Raw genomic sequence first — 23,225 nt, forward strand, 5'->3', positions numbered from 1 at the left:
CGCACGTTTGTTTTCATGTTCGGCCTCTCCGTGTGGGGAGGGACCTTGGGGCCCGCGTACCTGGAGGCCCGCGCGTCCTGTTTTGTGGGTGGTGGCGCAGCGCTAGCTGCTGCCACCTTCGGCACGGGTGGCCCCGCTACAGGCTCACTGCGTGTGGCCTGAGTGGGAGCCGAAAGCGGCTGTGGTGCTGTGCCCCTTTGCACCACATCGGAGAAAATAGGTTTGTGTATCGAAGCTACCCTCTTCCGCGCTTCCCTAAATGTTATGTTTTCTTTGACTTTAATTGTGACAATCTCCTTCTCTTGTTTCCAAACTGGACATGCGCGTGAGTATGCAGGATGGCTGCCCTCACAATTTACACATAGGTGTGGTTCAACTGTACAGTTTTCTGAATCGTGTTCATGGGAAGAGCATTTAGCACATGTGAGTTGGCCCCGGCAACTCTGAGAGCTGTGGCCGTAACGTTGGCATTTGAAGCAGCGTCGTGGGCTTGGTATGTACTGTCTTAGTTGGAGCTTTATGTAGCCTATTTCTACGGAGTCGGGGAGGATACGAGATGCAAATGTCAGGACAATGTGCTTTGTGGGGATTTCATTATTATCTCGTCTCATTTTTATCCTGTACACGTTGGTCACGTTTTGCTCCTTCAAACCTTCCAGAACTTCTTCATCAGTTACATATTTGAGGTCATCTGAGATAACTCCCCGAACAGTATTCAAAGATCGGTGTGTGCTGATTGTGACCGGTATATCTCCAAATGATTTCACTTCTGACAATTTCTCTTGTTGGTGGTTGTATAGAACTTCTAAAAGAAGGTCTCCGTTTGCTAGTTTTTTGACCTTGTACCCTTCTCCTATGGCACTTGTTAAAGGCCTGGTAACAATGAATCGTGACACTTGTCTAGCAGTCTGTTCTTCGTGTTCGCTGTGAACAACGTGGATTCGAGGGAAGCTTGTAGCGTTTTTTTTAAAGAATTTATATGTCTCGGTGCGCCCTCTTTTTCGAAGGAGATCGGGTTGAAAAAAATGAGAAGCCATGGAATGTGTTCTTTGTTCGGCAATGGCGGCAGCCACCCACCATGGAGCCCTACATGGGGACGGGACAGGTGCCTTTAAAAAGCCCTGTCCACGCCAGCTGTACACCATCACTATAACCAAATATGGCGTAACAAAGGTTTGTCAGCCACACAAGGTTAACCCTCGCCGCCAGGAAAAAGGAAAAAAACCAAGGAGCGAGTAGGAGACAGGAGAGTTGTGAGAAAGGGGTAGGAAGGTGAAAGATGAAGTGGAGAATAGGAAAAGGCGACTGCCGATTTCCCCCGGTCGGGTCAGGCCGAAGGTGCCGTCTACAGGAAGCTGGGGCCAAGGTCATGTGTTGCCTCCGCCGAGGGGCCCTAAAGGTCCAAACGCTCGGCATCGGCTCAACCACCAGGATCCCCTTTTCCCCGGACACGGCGATGCCACGCATGGCGAAACGTGGGTGCTCGGGTCCGTGGTGATGCACTGTTCACCATCATCCCCTTGCGGGGATGTCCCTGCGGATGCTCGGGAACCCGCGGTGTCGCCACACACCGTCGCGACGCCTGCAAGCTGCAGACGCCCCCCTGCGGGGTTTTTTCATTTTGTATATTAACCACATTACTTCTATAAGCAATAGCCCTAACTACGTTATCTATGCAGGCGATACTAGCCTGTTCTTACAAGGCAGGGACACGCAGTCACTGGTGGGCACAGTTAATGACACCCTGGTGGAATTAAACAAATGGAGTGAACTCAACTCGCTACTCTTTAATACCGCAAAAAACAAAAGCTGTCCATTTCTATCCGCGACAGCGTGTGGCACCAATAAACTGCGACCATATATTGGTAATAGTGAATAACATTTGTTGAAACAATAAAAACTGTAGGTGTTTTTTATTAACGCGAATATATCATGTGTGCCCACTTTGAGCATGTCGAAGCACAATTTTCAAGTGCCGGAATACTCGCTAAATTTTGCTGTTTTTTTCCTCTTTCCATAAAGATTACGATCTATAACGTCCTCTTTCTTTCATCTTAATTACTGCTTTTTAGTATGGGAGAATTCTACACAGTATTGTTGGCAAAATATACTTTCTGCAAAAAGGGGCAGTTCGCTGTAATGCAAACGTGGATTTTTGTGCCCATACGCACAGACTTTTTAAACGCTTCAGTATTGTCCCTGTACATAATTTATATGAATATTGTTGAAGTATTAGGTATAAAATGTCAATAATAATCAGGATGTGTTGTTACAGTTCAGCGATTTAATGGTAAATGTTCCCACTTATCAGTTTCGATGTCTAAAATTTTGGCATGTTCCAAGTTCTAGAACTCAGCTTTGACGCCAGATGTTGCGTTCTACTATACCGCGACTTATATTCCAGAGACGTACAGGCGGAAAAGTTTAGCTCCCGTTCCATCAAAGCCAGGTTCCTGTCGTAGATCATCAAATATGAATGGCGGAAGCGTGATACATAACTTGTGTATTTGTTCGTTCTCTTGCTATTGTTGCTCATGTACGAATTTCTTGTGTTAATATTTGTTGTGTGCTTGCTGTATGCCATGTATGCAGTATACTGTATAATATGTGGATCATGTACTGTTACCAGAGAAGGAACTGATATGTTAATATTTTATTTTGCTGTATGCTCGCTGTATGCCATATACTGGGGGCTCGGATTGTCTTCAAGCGAAAGTTGTTCGCTTTTTGCCTGTGCCTTCCCACATCTTTATGGTGTAAATAAAAATGAAATGAAACGAAAAAATGAAATCAATACTGCAATGTGACTTAAATAAGGTAACCAGTTGGACACTTGGCTTCTGAAAATGAATATTAACAAATGTGATGTTTTGCATCTTTCACACTGGTCTGCTAACATGAATCTTAGTCCCTACCATATTGCAGGCTCTGTACTTGAGCAAGTAACAATGTAATATTATTTAGGCGTTCTTATAACTGCTAGCCTTTCATAGTAGGCGCATGTCGATTATATTGTTAAAAATGTTAACCGCACGCTTGGCTACTTGTGTCGTAACTTTCCTATGGCTCCACCTTCTTTAAAGCTACTACTCTGCAAAACCTTACTGCGATTGGAATCGAATACGCGTGCTCTGGGTGGGACCAGGGACTCGAAACTCTTACTAACCAATTAGAATCAGTACAGAACCGTAGCGCCTGATTTATATTGTCTAACTTTTCCCGCACTGCTAGCGAAACGGCAGTGAAAAGTACTTTGAACCTTTTTTAGCCTTTCTCTTTGTAGAAATTACTCGCGAATGCTAACTTTTCAAAATTTACTACCACAATCACCAGTTAAAACGGGATCTTCTATCTGCGCCATCTCTTATAGAACCTTGCAGAGATCATCTCCATAATTTTCGCATAGCATATGCCGGTCCAATGCATATTTGAACTCATTTATACCAAAGACGGCCAGCGATTGGAACCATCTTGTCACCTTGGTCGCCGATATTTCTGACACGTGTTTGTTTAAAAAATAAAACATAGTGTCTGACTAATCTGCCTTGTTACCTAATCCGATCTTATATCTTGTGTAAGCTTACGGTTTTCTTTGCGGTATTAAATTTTTTTTCGACAAGGTAAGTTGTTGAGTGAGTTAGTTTTTTGAGCGAGTTTGCTGCGTCATGACCACTTTTCTTTTGTTTATTCCACTCCTTTCTCTAACGCCCCATGGGGCCTTGAAGGTATTATAGTGAATAAATAAACAAAATAAATAAATTACAAGCATAGCCAAAGCCTCATTAACATAAGTGCCACTGATGGTAATCCCATTAAGTTGAATTTAAACACGGACGAGGACAAAAGAGAGTTGCTGGCAAGAATAAAATCTTGCCAGGATGCAATCGAGCAGACTTCCAGAAAAAAATCGCACCTTTCCTAGCTGCGTTTAAATAAAGCTGGCCTGTTTGAAGCTATGTCACGTTGCTAGCACAGATGATGACACTTGATTTTTCTTGTTTTCCAGTTTATTGACGGCCTTCGTAAGAAAGCGGCTCATAGAGGATGTTAAATATGCGAGAGCAACCTAGCTATACCCACTTAACGGGATCTGAAGCCCATGGAAACATCCTGTTTTCGTACATAGAACGTTACACTATGTTATGAAAAGATCGGCTGACCCACGTTTGTGATTCGTAAACCAAAGGAGCGACACACTAGCCGTCGGTTCAGTCATGCGCATTAGTGGCTTAGCTGCCGTAAGGTTTATGCTTTCATCGCACACGAGAAATGGAAGGTGACTTACTTTTGCGCAAAACGAGGTTCAGAAAACTGTAAACAGCAGCGTGAAGCGCCCACTAGCGCGAGACAAACAGGGCAGAGAAAAGTTAGGAGCGTTCACTTCTCGCGCGTAGCAAGCAACCGCAAATAAACAACGTAAAAACAATAAACTGCATCTCATACTGTAATGTAAAGCTGAGCACTTGCAACTTGCAAAAAGAAGAAACGGTTAAAACCACGTAGACAGAGTATATACCGTATCGCCACCGAGCCGAGCGACACCAAACAGCAAGCTGCGACGTTCAGGATGCGCAGAGAAGAATGCGCGCGAGCGGGCTGCACCAACTCGGCGATGGCTGCATTCGCCGCTTGTGGCCAGCCGAGCCGGAACAAAGAGCTGTTCGCAAGAGGAAACAAATTTTATAATTCACCTAACTGAAATCCAGCCTTAACAATGGTGGGCTAGTGAATTCGATGTGGACTGTGACTAACGTGATTTCGGACTGCATATGGAATTAAATTAAAATTGATTTTTGGGGGAAGAAATGGCGCAACATCTGTCTCATCTCGACGGCAAAACGCGCTTTCAGAGTTTGAGTACGAAGCGCGGCCTTTTGCACCTGTGCGCCTGCTCGTCGATGTAAAAATATCGGCGTAACGCGCATATGTTTCATTCATTGGTTGGAATGAAACATGTGAAAGTTGGAAACGCTTGCATTGATTTACACCCCATATTTAACCCACGGTGGCAGCTTTCTGCCATTTGTCTGAACGTATAGGAGCGTCTTCTTAATGTGGGCTTGAATTACATGGTTTAGAAACCTTTCTTAAGAAACGTGCTACTGCAGACGTCCTAAAGAAGTTCCTAAAAAGCTTCTCGTCACCGACGTTTATGAGACATTTCAATCGAGCGCAAGACACGTGAAGCCATTTCAAGCTCTTTCAGGAGGTTAATAAGACGTTTTTGTTTCGTGAGTTGGGCCAACACCATTTAGACTTGTGTAGCCTTTCCACGGTTTCGTGATGTCACCGTACTACGATGGCCCTGTAGGCGCAACTGCCACGCCCGCACGGCTTTCCCACACAGTTGCGCGTGCTGATTGTGCCCTTCGAGAAGAAAATTACTTGTTTTTGCAATCGTGTTTTCCTTGCGGAGAGCTTAACTGAATGTTTTTTGTTCTCGTTTCCTTGAAGGTATAACCAGTTAGCATTCGACGGACTATTACTGCTCTTATATTGCAACGGATAATCTTCGTAAAGAAGCGTGGAGGAAGTGTCCGGTGTGTGCGCGCTGTCCGCTCAGTGTTCGCTGTGATCTGTCCCCTGTGCTCCGGTCGTCCTTGTGCCTGCCTAGACTTCGGGCCACGTAACATCTTTGGTGGAGGTGCCTGGTGGACGATCTCCACGCCACGCAGCTCCGAAGCGGTCGTCAGGCCGGGCCTGCTACCATCATGGCTCCACCCGGCGAGTCACGAACCACTCCTGCTGCTCCCTTCCTGGTCATGGCTCCTCCTCGTTACCCCGGTACATTTTCTGGGAACGACGGCACCGATGTCGACGACTGGCTCAGCCTATATGAACGAGTGAGCACCTGTAACCGGTGGGATCCCACCGTGATGCTGGCGAATGCTATCTTCTATCTTAGTGGCACGGCCCGGGTCTGGTACGAAACCCACGAATACGAATTGACGAGCTGGCACACTTTTAAAGAAAAGCTCCGTACTTTCACAGACCCGGTGACCGGAAGCTCTCTGCGAGAAAGCAGCTCGCGTCGCGCGCCCAGTCGTCAACAGAAAGCTATGTTGCATATATCCAAGATGACTTGGCGCTTTGCCATAAATTGACGCCGCCATGACCGAGTCTGGCATGAAAGGTGGGCCATGTTCTGAAAGGGATTGCGGATAATGCAAAAAAACAGCGCGAACAAACGGGGACAGACGAAGAATACACAGGAACAAGCGCTGACTCTCAACTAAAGTTTAATCACAGGAAGCACACTTATAAAAGGAAACAGAAAACGAAAAAAACACAAAATCAGAACGCATGTGTTACTATGTGATGTCCAGATATGCAACCTCACAGTCACGCAGGAGCAGGGATGGTTGGCTGACACATAATCTTGGTTTCTTTGTCATGTTATACGCCTCGATAATTTCCCTGGTCAACTGGTCGGGGTGTTTGTACAAAATGTCAGTAAAATGCAAGGACGGAAAACATGATTGACACTCTCGGCAATGATCAACTAGATTAGTGGAGCGATTAGATTCTAATGAATTGAGATGTTCTCCGAGTCGTTTGTTCGCGCTGTTTTTTTGCATTATGTATCACCAACTCGCCCGCTTATCTATCCTGTTGGATTGCGGATGATGCTTTTAACTTAATTGCTTGCAAAGACTGTACTACCGTGGACACAATCATAAAAGAATGCCGTCGCTTCGAGCAGGTTAAAAGCCGCCGAATTCCACAGCAGTTCTCTCGGCTCCCTAATACAGCCGCCTCCGCTTCCTGCGAGGAAGAGCGATTACCTTTCCGTGCGTCCTCCGAGGATGTCCCCGTCGCCGACACCGTCACCCGGATTCTTCACCGCGCGTTCCGTGCGTCCTCCGATGATGTCCCCGTCGCCGACACCGTCAACCGGATTCTTCGCCGCGAAATGGAAGCCCTTGCGCCTGTGATGCCCTGTCCGCCTGCACCTGGTAACACTCTACCCGCCGTGTCGCTGATTCAGGTCGTCGTGCGGCAGGAACTCGCTAACCTGAACCTCCCTCCGGCAGTGTGCGCCATCAGAAGCCCGGACACCCCCCAGCCACCTCTCTCTGCTTTTCGTCGCATCTATTATTCTCCGCCGCGTTACAGCAATCCCAATGAGTGGCGCACGGCGGACGACCGCCCCATTTGCTTTCGGTGCTCTCGCATTGGCCACATCGCCAGCCATTGCCGCACATCATGGTCTTCATCAACCCGCACCGTGTTCCCCTCCTTCTACAGTCCCGCCTCGTCCCGCAATTTCTCGTCCCGAGCCCCGTCTGAAGCAGCCGTTCCCCCTCCACGCCGATTCTTCCGCTCTCAGTCGCCGCAGGGCCGCCGCTCTCGTTCCCCCCAGTCGCCTTCTGACAGCCGCTCCCATTTGGAAAATTAAATGATGGAGCTCCCGGATCTGACGCTGCATCAATGACCTGGACCACAAATCCTCTCTAGATCACTCGACCTAACCTCCTGGACGTCACTATCGACCGTGTTTCTGTGCGTGCCCTGATTTGCACCGGTGCTCATGTATCAGTGATGAGTGCTGCCCTCCGCCGTCGCCTCCGCAAAGTCCTCACGCCTGTCATGTCCCGTGTGCGTGTCGCGGATGGTGGCACGCCTGCTGTGGACGCTATGTGTACCGCGCGCGTTAGTATTGCCGGCCAGAGTGTACCGGTTCAGTTCACCGTGCTGACCACCTGTGCCCATGACCTTATCCTCGGCTTGGATTTTTTGACTGAACATTCCCCCCTCATTGACTGCTCGGAGGGTGTCCTACACCTCGAACTTCCACTGCTGGATTCAGAACCAGTCGATGTCTCACTGCGACTGTTCAGTACCGAATATGCTCGCCTGTCATCCCGAACCGCCTCTTTTGTTCCACTGACCCCCTCTCGCTGAGTTCCCGATGGCGACTATCTCTTGACCTCTTGACCAATCTTGACCTCCTGCTGATCCGTAACGTTGCTCTACCTTATACCATCGCCACCGTCCAAGCCAACGCCCTCTCTCTGTCTTTCCTCAACTTCGGCGTCTCTTCTCAAGTGGTCCTGTCCGGCATCTGCGTGGCTACGCTATCCCCTCTCGCTCCTTGCCACGTCGCTACGCTGCCCCCCCCCCCCCCCCTCTTCAAGACATCGCCACCTTGCGCCGGCAGTCTCCTCTGTCGACAGACGCCTGATGGCTATGATGGCTACCGACCTCCGTCCCGACCAAACAGCCCAGCTTCGTAAGTCGAAAAGCGCGAAAAAGACACGGACGCAAAGAAAGACGAACGACAAGCGCTAACTTCCAACTGACGTTTATTGGAAACATCGAAAGATATATAGGCACATGAAAGGGGGAAGACAGAAACTAACAATGACAGCAGCATACAAAAAGTCATGTCACTCATACCCGCTCAGATACATCATTTCCTTTTTTGAAAGGCCGATTGATGGCGTGCTTACGCAACCACTGCCTGTTCTATCAATCTCTAGCGCTTCTAATATCTCCCTTGTGATTTGCGAAGGATGCCAGTCGATAATTACAGATTGTGGGAAGTCCGGAGCACAATGGCCGTCACCCTCATATTCACAGCCACGGCAGTGAATTGCCAAAGTTTTCCGCATTTATTTCACATTGTTGGCATGTTCTCGGAACCGCTCGTGCATGCATCGTCCACTCTGGCCGACAAAATCGAACTGCCTATAAAAAATGAAGTAAAATTTCTGGGCATTATTTTTGACAAGAAGTTGACATTCCTACCACATATTAATGCTCTAAAAAAGAAAGCCTTCCAGTCTTTGAACATACTTAAAGTACTTTCCCGGAAACACGGGGGTTCTGATAGGATGTGCCTGTTACAAATTTATCGGTGTGTTGTTCGTTCTACCTTAGATTACGGATATATAGTTTATGGGTCAGGAAGACCATCGTATCTTAAACGAGTGGATCCAGTGCATAATTTAGGTTTGCGTCTTTTCACTGGTGCATATAGGACGTCGCCCATAAACAGTATGTAGAAACTAACGAAGCATCACTTATAGACAGAAGAACGATGCTAACGTGTTCATACATCCCAGAAATCCGTTCACTGCCTAAACATACCTGTCACCAAATAGCAACAAAGTCCCATCTAGAAAACTCTTTAGCAACAAACCACAGACTACTTGAACACTACTCTTGCGTTTTGAAGAGATGTGGCAAAACCTCGACCTACTGGACACATTACCTGACATTGCTCGAAGACGCGATCCGCTGCCTCCATGGTATCATTTTCCTACTATCTGCGATTTTACTCTTACGCAGTTCTGTAAAAAAACAAAAACAAACCCCACAGAAACATATTCAGCAAGAATTTCTTGCACTCGAGGAAAAATGCAGTGCCTTCAGTGCTTTTTACACAGATGGCTCAAAAACAGATGCTTACGTTGGAAGTGCAGTGGTACAAGGGAATTGCAATCAGACAGTAAGGCTTCCACAGTGTGCATCAATCTTCACTGCCGAATGTTACGCCGTCTCTGTAGCCATTCAGCAAATAGTAGAGGAGAACCTCAAAAACAGTGTTATTTATACCGACTCGCTAAGTTTACTTACAGCTCTCCACTCTAGAAATGCAGTCACCACTATACTTGGAGATATCATACACAACATAGTAATAGGCACAGATAAAGGACAAAACCTAAAACTCTGCTGGGTACCAAGCCATGTAGGAATTAAAGGCAACGAGAGAGCAGACTTATGCGCTGCGCAAGCGCGTGACAAGCAAATAAAGAAAGAAAATATTCCGTTAAAAGATTGCATTAACTTAATACATTGTAAAATAAGGCAGAAATGGCAGTCCGCGTGGAACTACGTGTCCGCGTGGAACTACGAAGTAAAAAACAAACTACACAATGTCAAGCCAGTTATAAGTGAATGGAAGTCCTGCACCCACCAGGAACGTTTTAAGGAAGTGATTATCTGCCATCTTCGTATAGGACACACGCACCTCACACACAATTTTCTACTGACAAAAAAAGATCAACCTGTATGCGAAGAATGCGGAGACGAATTTGCAATTAACCACATTTTATTTTCTTGTGCGAAACTAGAACAACTAAGGAAAAAGTACTTTACTAAATTCTACACCGAATGCATTCCTTTTCACCCTGCACAGCTTTTAGGAGATGATGCAATTATTGATATGTCATGTGTTTTTAGCTTGCTTAAAGAAACCGAACTTTTCAAGAGGCTCTAAAGTTTTTTACGCACTGGTCTGTTTGTGTTTTAGTACACCTCAACCACTTTCTCATTCCAGAGAAAAGGGCTGAGGTTGCTGTTGTTTTCATTGGTTGGGGGCCTCGAGTCCTTGCCCAGTCATGGACGGCTGATGAGGTTACCCGACCTCCTTTGCAACCTTCAATGTTAGCCATTTATATATCTTGTTTTTGTTCTGAATACTAGGTAGAAGGAAATACCTTTTCAAGCGCTCCACACCGCCATAATTTTTTATCTTTGTAAAAATCTGCAGAAAAAAATTCCTTATACCTTGAGCTTGGCGCATGATAGCCTAAGATGCTTATGCGCCATTAAACCTAACACAACACAACTCTACCGCTGTGTACGCCGCTTTGTGTTGCTGCCTGCGAGGAGTGCCAGCGCCGGAAACGTCCCACCAATGCCAGCCGGTCTGCTTCAGTCCATTGACGTGCCACCCGAACCATTCGATCGCGTCGGCTAAGACCTTTTCGGACCGTTTCCGGAATCCACCTCGGGAAACAGATGGGTAGCTGTTGCCACAGACTACGCTTCTCGTTATGCTAGTACTCCCCTACGCTACTCTACTCCCCACCAGTACTGCTACTGATGCTGCCGATTTTCTTTTGACCGACCTCATCCTACATCATGGTGCTCCCCGTCCACTTCTTACAGACCGAGGCCGATGCTTTATGTCCAGAGTTGTCGCTGACATTCTTCGGTCGTGCTCTACAAAACATAAGCTCACCACCGCCTACCACCCGCAGACAAACAGCCTCACAGAACGCCTCAACCGCACTCTCACCGATATGCTGGCTATGTACGTTTCTCCGGACCATCGCGACTGGGATACCGCTCGCCCCTATGTGAGGATGTTCAGGAGTAAAACCAGTCTAAAGACGGAACACAGCAAAAGACGAGGCACACACACGACGACTGGACTAGCAACTGTGCTTTATAGAAGAAAACAGTCTCCCAGGAAAAGTGGCAAAGTTTGCGCAGCTCAGTTAACAACAATCTACATTTAAAGATAAGCTGTGATCTAACGCCGTTGCGAAACGACGCTAAGTTACTTCTGCATGAGGTAGATAGAAGGACTGCTGATGCAATCATCTCCTTGAATACTAATGAGAAACGCTTCGATGATTTCGCGCTCAAGTTTTCTCTTGCCTCTGCTGACAATACTAACATTGGAAAATAGCGGGTAGCAACCGCATTCCCGGCAATGTCGAAGCAAGTTAGCGCCGTCAGTAGGGGACAGAGAGTTGTGGTGTTCTCTTAGTCTGTCATTAATACATCGGCCTGTTTGCCCAATGTACACTTTTTCACAGGTCAACGGAATTTTGTTAACCACAACTGTGGCACAGTAGACGTAGCGGTTTTCATGCTGCGTGGAGACACACACAAGGCGTTCCAGCTAAAGTCTTTCACACAGGCCGGTAGATTGTAAGAAGCGCAAAAGCGCTTGAACGGCCTTCTTCTGCGACGGTAGGTCCTTTCGATGTTGTAGAATTCTTTTTTCGGATAGCGGTTGGTCGTCCAGTTGGTCAAGTTCGTGGCTAAGGCATGCCCTCTGTGGACTGTACTGCGGGCAGGAGCACAATATATGGCCAATTGATTCTTCATGGCCGCAGTGGTCACAGGTTGGGGTGTCGGTCATCCCTATGCGGAAGGCATAGGCTTTAGTAAAGGCAATACCCAACCAAAGTCGATATAAAAGCGTGGCGTCTCTACGGCGAAGCTGTGATGGCGCTCAAAGACTTAATGTTTTTTTTTGCGTTTTCCTCTCTGTCATCTTTCTAACCCCTATCCCCCATCCCCAGTGTAGGGTAGCAAACCGGAGACTCACATCTGGTTAACCTCCCTGCGTTTCCTTTTCATTCTCTCTCTCTCTCTCTCTCTTCATGCTGCGTCGAACAAACCGGCCGATAAGTCCTGCCACGTGCACACGTGAGCACAGGCGTGAAAGCTTACAGGGAGCTGAAAACACAACATTGACGCCCTGCTTTCCGGCCACCTTTTTGAGGGTGTGGGCGACTTTATGCACATAAGGCATGACTTCAAAATTTCTCTTTTCCACTGTCTTTGGGTCAACTCTTTTGCAGTGCACTACGGAAGCACGGAAGTTGCCATCACAGCATGAAGACTAGCTTCGATATCCAGTATGAACGTTTGGAGGCTGCCGGTTTTCCAAAAGAACTTCGGAGGGCAGTGGCCGAAACGCTCTTGCAAAAGATAAAGGTTCGAGACGTCAAAAGGGTTGACCCAAAGGCAGTGGAAAAGAGAAATTTTGAAGTCATGCCTTATGTGCACAAAGTCGCCCACACCATCAAAAAGGTCGCCGGAAAGCAGGGCGTCAATGTTGTGTTTTCAGCTCCTTGCAAGCTTTCACGCCTGTGCTCACGTGTTGCACGTGGCAGGACTTATCGGCCGGTTTGTTCGACGCAGCATGAAAACCGCTACGTCAACTGTGCCACAGGTGTGGTTAACAAAATTTCGTTGACCTGTGTAAAAGTGTACATTGGGCAACAGGCCGATGTATTAATGACAGACTAAGAGAATACCACAACTCTCTGTCCCCTACTGACGGCGCTAACTTGCCTCGACATTGCCGGGAATGCGGGTGCTACCCGCTATTTTCCAATGTTAGTATTGTCGGCAGAGGCAAGGGAAAAGTTGAGCGCGAAATCCTCGAAGCGTTCCTCATTAGTATTCAAGGAGATGATTGCATCAGCAGTCCTTCTATCTACCTCATGCAGAAGGAACTTAGCTTCCTTTCGCAACGGCGTTAGATCACATTATCTTTGGATGTAGATTATTGTTAACTGAGCTGCGCAAACTTTGCCACTTTTCCTGGGAGACTGTTTTCTTCTATAAAGCACAGTTGCTAGTCCAGTCGTCGTGTGTGTGCCTCGTCTCTTCGCTGTGTTCCGTCTTTTGACTGGTTTTACTCCTTAACATGTACCAACTGACCCAGATTTCAACACTACTGCAATCCCCTATGTGACCTTCGCCTACAACTCCTCCCGCCATGACACTGCCGGTTACTCCCTTTTTAATCTTTTGTGCGGCCGCGAGCCACTGCTGCCACTGGACAGGCTGCTTCCCACTTCTACTGCTCCGCCATCTGCATACGCCCAGGACTCCATTGCTCGCGCTGACCACGCCCGCCAACTTGCACGCTCCCGGCTACTCGCTTCCCAGACCTCTCAGCAGGAAGTCTACAACCGCCGTCATCGAGTGGGTTATTTATTTATTTATTTCAAAATACTGCAGGCCAGCATTGGCCCAAGTAGGAGGGGCATGAAAAAACACAAATCACAACACCACGTGAAAACATTGCGTGTGACACACAGCAAAAACGAAACCGAAAAGATGAACATAGCAAAGAGAAAAAATACATGCTTAAAAAAGGGCAAAAAATAGTCACTTTCTTTTTAGTTGAGCAAAAAAGTTTTTATCGTCTGTTCCACGTTAGGAGAGCTAAAAATCTATTCAGGCAGTGCGTTCCAATCTGCTATTGTTTGAGGGAAAAAACTGCTTAAAAGCGTTTGTTTTGGCAAAAAGAGGCTGTAAGGAGTGCTCCCTACTATGGCGGGTCCTTCGAGCAGTGGAGTGCCTGAGGAATGAAGGGGGAGAAATGCTAAGCTTACCAGCTATAATTTTGTGAAGGAAAGAAGTACGGTTAACTTTTCTGCGTGTACGGAGCAACGGAATGTTATTGCCTTTCATGAGCTGTGTTGGAGAGTCAGACCTTCTATATTTATGGAAAATGAAACGTACTGCCTTCCTCTGGATGAGCTCTACTTGATATCTTTCTTGGTGTGCGGGTCCCAAATTTCAGAAGCGTATTCAAGTTTGGACCTGACAAAAGTTTTGTAAGCCAAAAGCTTAATATTTTTAGGAGTATGATTTAGGGCACGACGCCGCAGAGGATACGGTCATGAACATGCCCTTTGCAATGCAGGCTATCCTGTGGAGCATAACGCTCGTCTTCAACGCCAGCGACAGCGATTTCCCGGCTGACCACAGCAACGGATCTGCTTGGAACCTACGGGCAAAGAATTATCCTGCAGCTGAGGCCACTTCCCGCCCGCCATTTGCAGCACTCTACCAACCACCTGTCTGGTAACCTAACCCCGCTATCTGCGCGGGAGGCGTTACTCGACTACTAGAAAAGCCACCGACACCTTGGAATCAGTTGGGGCACGACGCCGCAGAGGATACGGTCATGAACATGCCCTTTGCAATGCAGGTCAGTTACTTTCCGCACGCTGCATGCGCACGCACTAGTGATCCGTTCTTTCTCGCGGTGTCGTGCCCCCCAGACACGAGTGATTTTTGCCGTCGTCTATTATGTTATATATGTTGGTCCTCGCTCAATGCGTGTTCTGTATACTTACGGCTTGTCGTGTCTGGTGATGTGGAACTCAATCCCGGACCCGACGAAAATGGCGCAGGTGTCTCACTTGAAACAATTGCTGAGGCAATAGCCCGATGAGAAGTCGCACAAAATTCCGTACTCTCAGAACTTACTTATCCGCTCAGCTCAGACAAACATCGAGAACATTGTGAGCAGCCTTTCTTTGCGGGTAGACGCTTTGGAAAAAGCAGAAAATCAGAGGTCAAGCAATGTAGACTCAGATTGTGTGCAAAAACTGACAGCGCAATAAACGGTTGAACGACAAATGCGATGACGCGGAAAACCGTATTCGCCGATCAAACCTGCTGTTCTTTGGAATTCCCGATGCCAGTGACGAAGCATGGACACGGTCTGAGTCGCATGTAATCTCTGTCTGCTCAAAGAAACTAGACATAACTATCAGTGAGAATGCGATTGAACGTGCTCACAGACTTGGCCGTTTCAAACCCGGAAAGAACCGCCCCATCATTGCCGCATTTGCTAACTTTAAAGATAAGACAAATATTTTGTCCGCTACCCCGAAGCTAAAAAATTCAGCCTACTCAATTCGAGAAGACTACTCAGCACGTGTCCGATTAGCCCGTCAAAAGCTATACAATTTTGCTCAGAAGCATGGTGGAAAGTACAAGATCCGCTTCGATAAACTTGTCATGAACGAAAAGCAGTTTTTCTACGATGCCGAGTCTGATTCCGTTTCAGAGACCAAGACATAGCGGTTATCGCCGGCGGCTACGCCTGCGCTTTCCCCTCGTCCTCCCTATTCAAAAGGTCGCAATAGAAAACCTGCTTATAAGACCATGGCAGTTATGCTCGCAAACATCCGCAGTTATTTATCAAAAAGAGAAGGCATAGAATCCCTCTTGCATGATAACAACACCGACATCGCCATTTTTACTGAATCATGGCTAAGTTCCGACATCGAAAACCGCGAGCTACTTCATGATGACAAAGTGTTCACCATTCATAGGCTTGACAGGGAGGGGCGCAGGGGAGGTGGAGTGCTTGTTTTTATAAAATCTAGTATACCCTCATTTCCTGTCAAACTTAATTGCAGTCACGAAATAATGTGTGTCCGAATATCCCTACCGTCAATTACAGTCATTATTACTGCTTGCTACCGCGCGCCTGATTGTGATCGCTCTTTTATTGACGAGCTTAACAGTGTGTTTTTGAACTTGCATTCCCTCTTTTCAAACGCTGAACACGTGGTTTGTGGAGATTTCAATTTCCCAGACATTGAATGGAATCATCTGCATGCACCTTCTCAACAGTCGAACGAATTTCTTGATATGACTCTCTCATTTAACCTTACCAAACAGTTAAAACAGCAACCCGTGGAAAAATCATTCTTGACCTTATCTTTGCCTCAGATCCCGAACTCATCCAGTCATTGTCATGTGTTGATTTCCTGAGTGATCATAAAATGTTGCTTTTTGATCTCTCGATTTCAATTCCCGTCAGTGAACCTTCCATAAAATACATCCGCAGTTACAAGAAAGCCGATTTCGCTAAGATCAACATCGAGCTGAGCCAGTTCTTTTCGCACTTCCGATTATCGCCATGTAGTCGAACAGTGGATGATAACTGGCTACTTTATAAAAACAAACTATTATCACTCGTTGACACGTACGTTCCCCTCATTCGTATACGTGGTGATGCTCGAAGACCGTGGTACACTAGCGCGCTAAGAAGACTATCACAAAGAAAAAACGACTTTACCGTGAGGCAAAAAATTCGAATTTCCCTTCAAAATGGAAAAAATACTTTGCATGTCTTCACCAATATATAGGTTTGTTACGGAGCACTAAAAAAAAGTTCTTCCACCAGGACCTGATGAATAATATTCACACAAACCCGAAGAAGTTTTGGACCTTACTGACACCAAGCACCAGTCGTTCACAAAGCATCACCTTGGTCAACCAAGATGGATCATCTGTTCCCACTGAACACCGTTCAGACGTCATGAATTCATATTTTTCGTCAGTTTTCATCCACGAACCTCCCTTGAACATACCAACATTTCCAGACTCAAATTTTTCTCAGATGCCCCCAGTTTGCATTACAACAGATGGTATTACAAAATTAATTGACAATCTTAAAACATCGAGCGCACCTGGGCCTGATGGAATACCCGCGAAATTACCAAGGACATTTCCAGTCAATTCCTGAAAGTAATTTTGAACAGTCTATATCAACGGGAGAACTACCTAAATATTGGAAAATAAGTAAAGTTGTGCCGGTGTTTAAGGCTGGTAACCGATCAGACCCATCCAATTATCGCCCCATTTCCTTGACATGCATTGCCTGTAAAATTCTCGAACACATAATTTACTCACAAGTCGCATCGCATCTCGATCATAACTCTTTCTTTTTCACTAAACAGCATGGTTTCCGCTCCGGTCTCTCCTGCGAAACTCAGCTTTTTGAATTGACTACTGATCTTCACTTAAATCTGGACTCTTCTATCCAAACTGACATCATTTTTTTAGACTTTTCTAAGGCTTTCGATCGCGCGCCCCACCATCGTCTCATGTCTAAACTTTCCGGTCTGTCCATTGACCCTCTAATTGTAACATGGATACACTGTTTTCTAATAGATCGTTCTCAGTACACGGTAATAGACAACCATTGTTCAGGTCCTACTAAAGTGCTGTCTGGTGTACCACAAGGTTCGGTCCTTGGCCCTCTTCTTTTCCTCACCTTCATTAATGATCTTCCCTCTGGTATTTCTTCCACAATTCGCCTCTTTGCAGATGATTGCATTCTTTATCGCCGCATTGCTACTAACAGGGACCAATTATTACTCCAGAACGACTTGAACGTAATTGAACGATGGTGCTCTGAGTGGCTTATGTCGCTAAACATTTCAAAATGCCAATACATGCAAGTATCTCGCAAACATTCCAGCCTCACTTACGCTTATTCATTGCTTTCAAACACATTAACAAACGTGCAATCCTAGCGATACCTCGGAGTCATCATTTCCAGCAATTTAACCTGGTCCGAACACATCTTGAAATTAGCGGCCAATTCATCCAAATCACTCGGCTTCATCAGACGATCGTTATACTTGGCTCCTCCTTCTGTCCGTAAATTGGCATATGAAACCTTCATCCGTAGTAAACTTGAATATGCATCTTCTATATGGAACCCTTATCAGGCGTACTTAATTAACACCCTAGAAGCTATTCAGAACCGCGCAGCACGTTACATCACCTCAAATTATGACAGATACTACAGCATCACCAGGATTAAATCAACACTCAATCTGCTACCACTTGAGAACCGTCGAAAAATCTCACGACTTTGCCTTCTTCATAAATTGTATTACAACTTTCCTTACCTCCGTGACTCATTACTCCTACCTCCCATCCGAACATCGCGTCGCCTCTTCAATTCCCTGAGTGTTCAGCGTTTACATGGTTCTACAATAGCCTTCAATAAATCATTTTTACCTACAGCAATAGAAAATTGGAACCAGTTACCAGATCACATCGTAAACAAGCGTGACGCTAGTAAATTTAGAGACGCACTAATCGAACATTACATCAAATGAAAAAAAAAACAACCTCATGCTTTGATTTTTACCATTTATTTTTTCTTGTTACTATTCCCTATTTAGCCTATCCGCCACCATGTATTGATTAGAACTGCATTTTAACATTTCACAGTGTATTCCAGATCCTTTTGCATTGTGTTGTATTGTACTGTATTAACATTGTTATTCTCTTTACTTTGTATTTCAACTGTTCCTCCCCCCCCCTTATGTAATGCCCGAAAAGGGCCTTTAAGGGTACAATAAATGAATGAATGAATGAATGAATGAATGTTTTAATTTACGTCTCAATAAACAAAGCTTAGAAAAAGCGGCTGAACAGATCTCAGAAATATGAGTGACCCAGGTGAATCGGTTCCTAGATATTTATATTGTGAAACCTCTCTAATGTGGCGGTCGTGAAGGCAATATTGATAATCACTAACATTTTATTTCTCGTAACTCTGAGAAGTACACCCTTATCTATATTTGAATCCATGTTCCATTCCTTACACCAGTGACATATTTTGAGCAAAGATCCTTGAAGCAATTGATGGCCTCCAATTGATGTTATTTCTTTATATACAACGCAGTCATCTGCGAACAATCTTATTGACACAGACGGAAAAATGGTGTCTATTAAATCATTTATATGTATTATACACAGCAAAGGTCCTAACACATTACCCTGGGGAACACCGGAAGTAACAAGAAGGGATTCAGAAACAGTACCATTCACATCAACACACTGAGTTCTACCACTTAAATATGCTTTGACCCATTGAATAAGATAAAACCGAATACCAAGTAACTGTAATTTATAAAGGAGCTTTGAATGCGGCACCTTATCAAAAGCTTTAGCCATATCCAAAAAAGAACATCAATCTGTCCCGTGTTATCCAGCATTCTAAGAAAATCATCAATAGTAACTGGTTGAGTGATGGTCGACATACCCTTCCTGAATCCGTGCTGAGAAGGTGACAGAATATTTCTTTCATTTAAAAAGTCAGCTTTAAGCAGGCCACGATGTGCTCTAGAAGCTTACATGATGTAGAGATAATAGACACCGGTGGGTAATTAGTTACGAGTAACTTGTCCTCTTTTTTATGAATTGGCACAACACGAACCTTCTTCCAATCTTTTGGCAACTCACTGGTTTGTAGAGACAAAGTGAAAAGTTTAGCCAGATGCTCCGAGATCTGGAGCGCGTAACGCTTTAAAAAGGCATTTGGAATGTCGTCCAGACCATGGCCCTTCCGAATATTTATTTTACGCAGCAAAGAGAGAAGCCCTTCTGTGGAAATAACAGGAACTTCGTTAGGATCGATGGATTGTTTGAGTGCATCAACGACCATATCTGAAAGGCTCCCGAAAACACTTTGAAAATACATGTTAAACTGTTGAGCTATATCCTTCACATCAGTGACGAGGCTCCCATCCTCACTTCTAATTTCTTTGAAGGCTTCCTTTTGTTGACCAACGTATCGCCAAAATTAGCTCGGATCTGTTTTTATGAATGAAGGAAGAGTGACCTTAAAGTAACGGGATTTTGATATAGACAGTGCTTGTGCTAATTCATGTTTTAATTTCTGCAAATACTGAGAAGATATAGCGACATGTCGCCTAAGACGTTTAAGTCTCCGCTTCATATGAATAATATCACGACTCACCCAGTGGCTCCGACGCTTGTTTCTAATTTTTGGCCGAAGTACAAAACTTGCGGTGCAAAATAAAACGCCCTTCTTTAGGCGTTTCCATAAGCTGTGTGTGCCACCTTCATTGGTACACATCAACACATCATCCAAATAGTCAATAAAAGAAGTGTCGTCAGAGCAATTAAAATCATGGACTTAGGCAACAGACAAATTTCGTGTACTTTTAACGTGATCAGTAGGACAAGAAAAAACAACAAATGGTGATCCGAAATACCAGGTTCAACTCTCAATTCACCATTAGAGAACAAATCACTGATAAAAAAACAAATCCAACAGAGCATTTTTACGGGTGCAGTCACACACAATTTGTTTAAGGTTTAAGGCTAACATAATGTCCATAATTACATCACTGGAAACACAGGTCCCGTAAACTATGCAAAAACACCGATGTTTGGGCCAGATGGTAATGATCCATTTTGAGAAAAGGAAGCAGCACGAAAAAACGGGGACTAAAAAGACACACATCCGACAGGACAAAATGCTGCACTTCCAACTGATTTTTATTGACAATACCAAAGCTTAAGTACGGCGCTACTATCGCCTCGTGGCAATCAGCCGCAATTATCCAAAAACGCCATTTCATTATCAAGAAGAGACAAGGAAGCGGTGCTGAGACACTGACCACCTGCTTTTGTGATGTGATGAAATGAACGGCTGGGCAAATCAGGACACAGACAAGAAAGAGACACCACATGCGCACACTACCAACTGTTTATTCTATGGAAAGGTGGCATATTGAAACACAATAGCCAAACGGGCGAGTTGGTGGTACATAGCGTCGTTGCGCTGTTTGCCACCAATATTGAAACAGTTCCGCTCAAGCATTGATACTTTATCCCATTATCACTTCGAACCCAGCACGTGGTATGAAAAGCCGCTACATCAGGCTAACAGACTATATACTGCAGATTAGACTAACAGATATCTTTGATCAAAGGAATTAAAAAAAACTAAACAACAAGGCCATCTCTTAGCAAAAGCAGTGTCAGTCAATCGTAGCAACAGCAGAGTCATACAGGAGAAGCAAAAGCAGTCAGAAACAAAAAAAAAACAAAATATAAAAAGTAAGAAAACAATAACAATCGTAGCAAAAGCAGACTCAAGCATATGAAGCAAAAGCAGTCAGAAAAGGAAAGATAAAACCAATAAAAAAATTAACAACCCACCTAAACAAACAGCAGACGGCCGCTAGAAATGCTAGGCTGAAAAGTAGCACAGAACATGACGTCACAAAAAACTGTCTAAATAAACTTCATTTCTACGGAGGAATACCGAGGCGTCGCTGATACATGTGCTTCCTTTCTTTTTTATCATAAAGGCCTCAAGCATTTCACGCGCCACCTGATGGCGACTCCTGCCCAGAATCCTTATTCTGTTAAGCACCGGCTCACACTTGCAGTCTCTGCAATGGGGAGGCAAATTTGACCCGCCTCCGCTTTCTAACGTTTTTTCATGCTCCCGTGCCCTGTCGTTTCTTTGATCAGAGATATCTGTTAGTATAATCTGCAGTCTGTTAACCTGATGTAGCGGCTTCTCATACCACGTGCTGGGTTCGAAGTGATAATGGGATGAGTATCATGCTTGAGCGGAACGGTTTAAATATGCCACCTTTCCATAGAATAAACAGTTGGTAGTGTGCGCATGTGGTGTCTCTTTCTTGTCTGTGTCCTGATTTGCGCAGCCGTTCATTTAATCATGCACCAACTCGCCCCTCAGGCCGTTGTTCTGATGTGATATGCTTCAATAATCTCTCTTTCCATCCGATCCCTTCCACGCCCAAGAATTTTAGCTTTCCGAAATATGGGTTTACGCTTACAATCGCCGCAGTGGATAGCAAGATGACCACTTTTCCCTTCTTTCACCAGATTATAATGCTCCCTAGCTCTCTCATTAAAACAGCGTCGCGTTTGACCAATGTACACTCTATTGCAAGTGAGCGGAATGCTGTACACTACCTTAGTTGAGCAACAGGTGAAAACGAGCTGGTGGTTTATAGTGCAAGTCGGCTTTTTCTTACTAACCGTCATTGGGCAAACTTTTGATAGCTTGCTTGGGGCGGAGAAGAGCACGTCAACACCGTATCTGCGTATGAGAAACTCTGTGAAGGTATGGAATGACTTGAGTTGACAGCCTCTGGTCTTGCTTATCTGTCTTTTTGATGCGCTTTTTCTTTTGTAGCAGCGTCTCTGCAGCACCTGACAATAAATCAGGAGGAAAGCCCCCAGTCCAAGCCTGGTAAATTGAAATCCCCCGTCACAATCACATTAGTTTCACGCTTGGCTAGCAGGTGATCATATAAGCTCTCAAGAAATGCGATTTCAGTGTCAGGAGCGCGGTAAACTACACATAATAAAAGGTCTAACTCCAGCACGACACTTAAAAACAGTCTTTCATGATCAGGAATTTGGTCGAGGACAGTGACCCGCAAAAATGACTTCACAATTAGTGCGACACCCCCGCCCCTTGAACTGCGATCCCGTCTAAAGATGTGATAGCCAGGGGGAATAATCTCTTCATTACTTATTTTATCATGCAGCCATGTTTCTGAAAGAACAAGAACGTGTAGGTCGTAAGAAAGTAGTAGTAGTTCAAGGGCGTCAGTTTTGTTCTTGATACTTCTGGCGTTAAGGGACAACACGCGTAGATCATGTGCTTGGGCCTGCCACCGCTATCTTTCAAACGTCTCGCCTCCTCTGATAGGCACTGGAACACGTGAATTCGAAGCATCGTCCCATACGTAGTAGGTGTTATCAATATGTAGTTTGTCCTGCAAAAGGGAAACCTTTTTCCTCTATCAACTTCATTTTTTTGCAATCAGCCAAAGTAATTTACGCCTTTTAACTGTCTCCGCAGAATAATCGTTTTGGATAGACACTCTGGTCCGCTTTAGCTTTCCAGCACTGCTCCAAACCTGTTGTTTTTCTCAGTAATCCTGAAAGTATAAGATAACGGACGAATTCGCACCTCGGCGACCTAACCTGTGAATGCGGGCAACAGAAGTACACGTAAGTCCATGTTTATCATAGAAAATTTCATCGATCACCTTTCGGCGCAATATTTCTGCAGTCTCGTTTTCTTCTTTTTTAATGCCAAACACAATCAAATTGCTCCTGCGACTTCTATCCTCTTGATCAACCAACCTTGCACTCTGTGATTTAAATAATGCTTGGGCTTCTGCTAAGCTTTCATGTAGGCCATCTATTTCCTTCCTCTTTGTGGCTATTATTTGCACGTTTTCCTCGAGTTAGTTCACGGGCACGCCAAAGTTCCCAAGAGCTTTTTTTGTCTCTGTTCTAGCCTACTGATAACATTGGCCAAGTCACTGCGT

The 23,225-nt window shown here is 45.3% G+C and overlaps 2 protein-coding genes across 6 annotated transcripts in view; one reads left to right on the plus strand and one right to left on the minus strand.

Moving 5' to 3' along the window:
* The window catches only part of LOC144124459 (uncharacterized), a 94,324-nt gene that overhangs the window by 70,781 nt on the left and 318 nt on the right, over window positions 1-23,225 (minus strand). The window lies entirely within an intron of this gene.
* Window positions 1-23,225, plus strand: part of LOC144124462 (uncharacterized) — a 99,487-nt gene that overhangs the window by 14,188 nt on the left and 62,074 nt on the right. Inside the window, exons 2-3 of one of the 5 annotated variants that reach the window (XR_013313179.1) lie at window positions 5,615-5,843; window positions 14,192-14,479. The gene's annotated coding sequence lies outside the window, so the exon portion shown is untranslated. Of the gene's footprint in view, window positions 1-5,614; window positions 5,844-8,154; window positions 8,234-14,191; window positions 14,480-22,592; window positions 22,903-23,225 lie in introns of those variants that run through there. The other 4 variants (XR_013313183.1, XR_013313180.1, XR_013313182.1 and 1 more) reach the window with 4 other exon arrangements.

Source organism: Amblyomma americanum, chromosome 3 (assembly GCF_052857255.1).
Source record: "Amblyomma americanum isolate KBUSLIRL-KWMA chromosome 3, ASM5285725v1, whole genome shotgun sequence".
In the NCBI taxonomy this organism is placed as follows: Eukaryota; Metazoa; Arthropoda; class Arachnida; order Ixodida; family Ixodidae; genus Amblyomma; species Amblyomma americanum.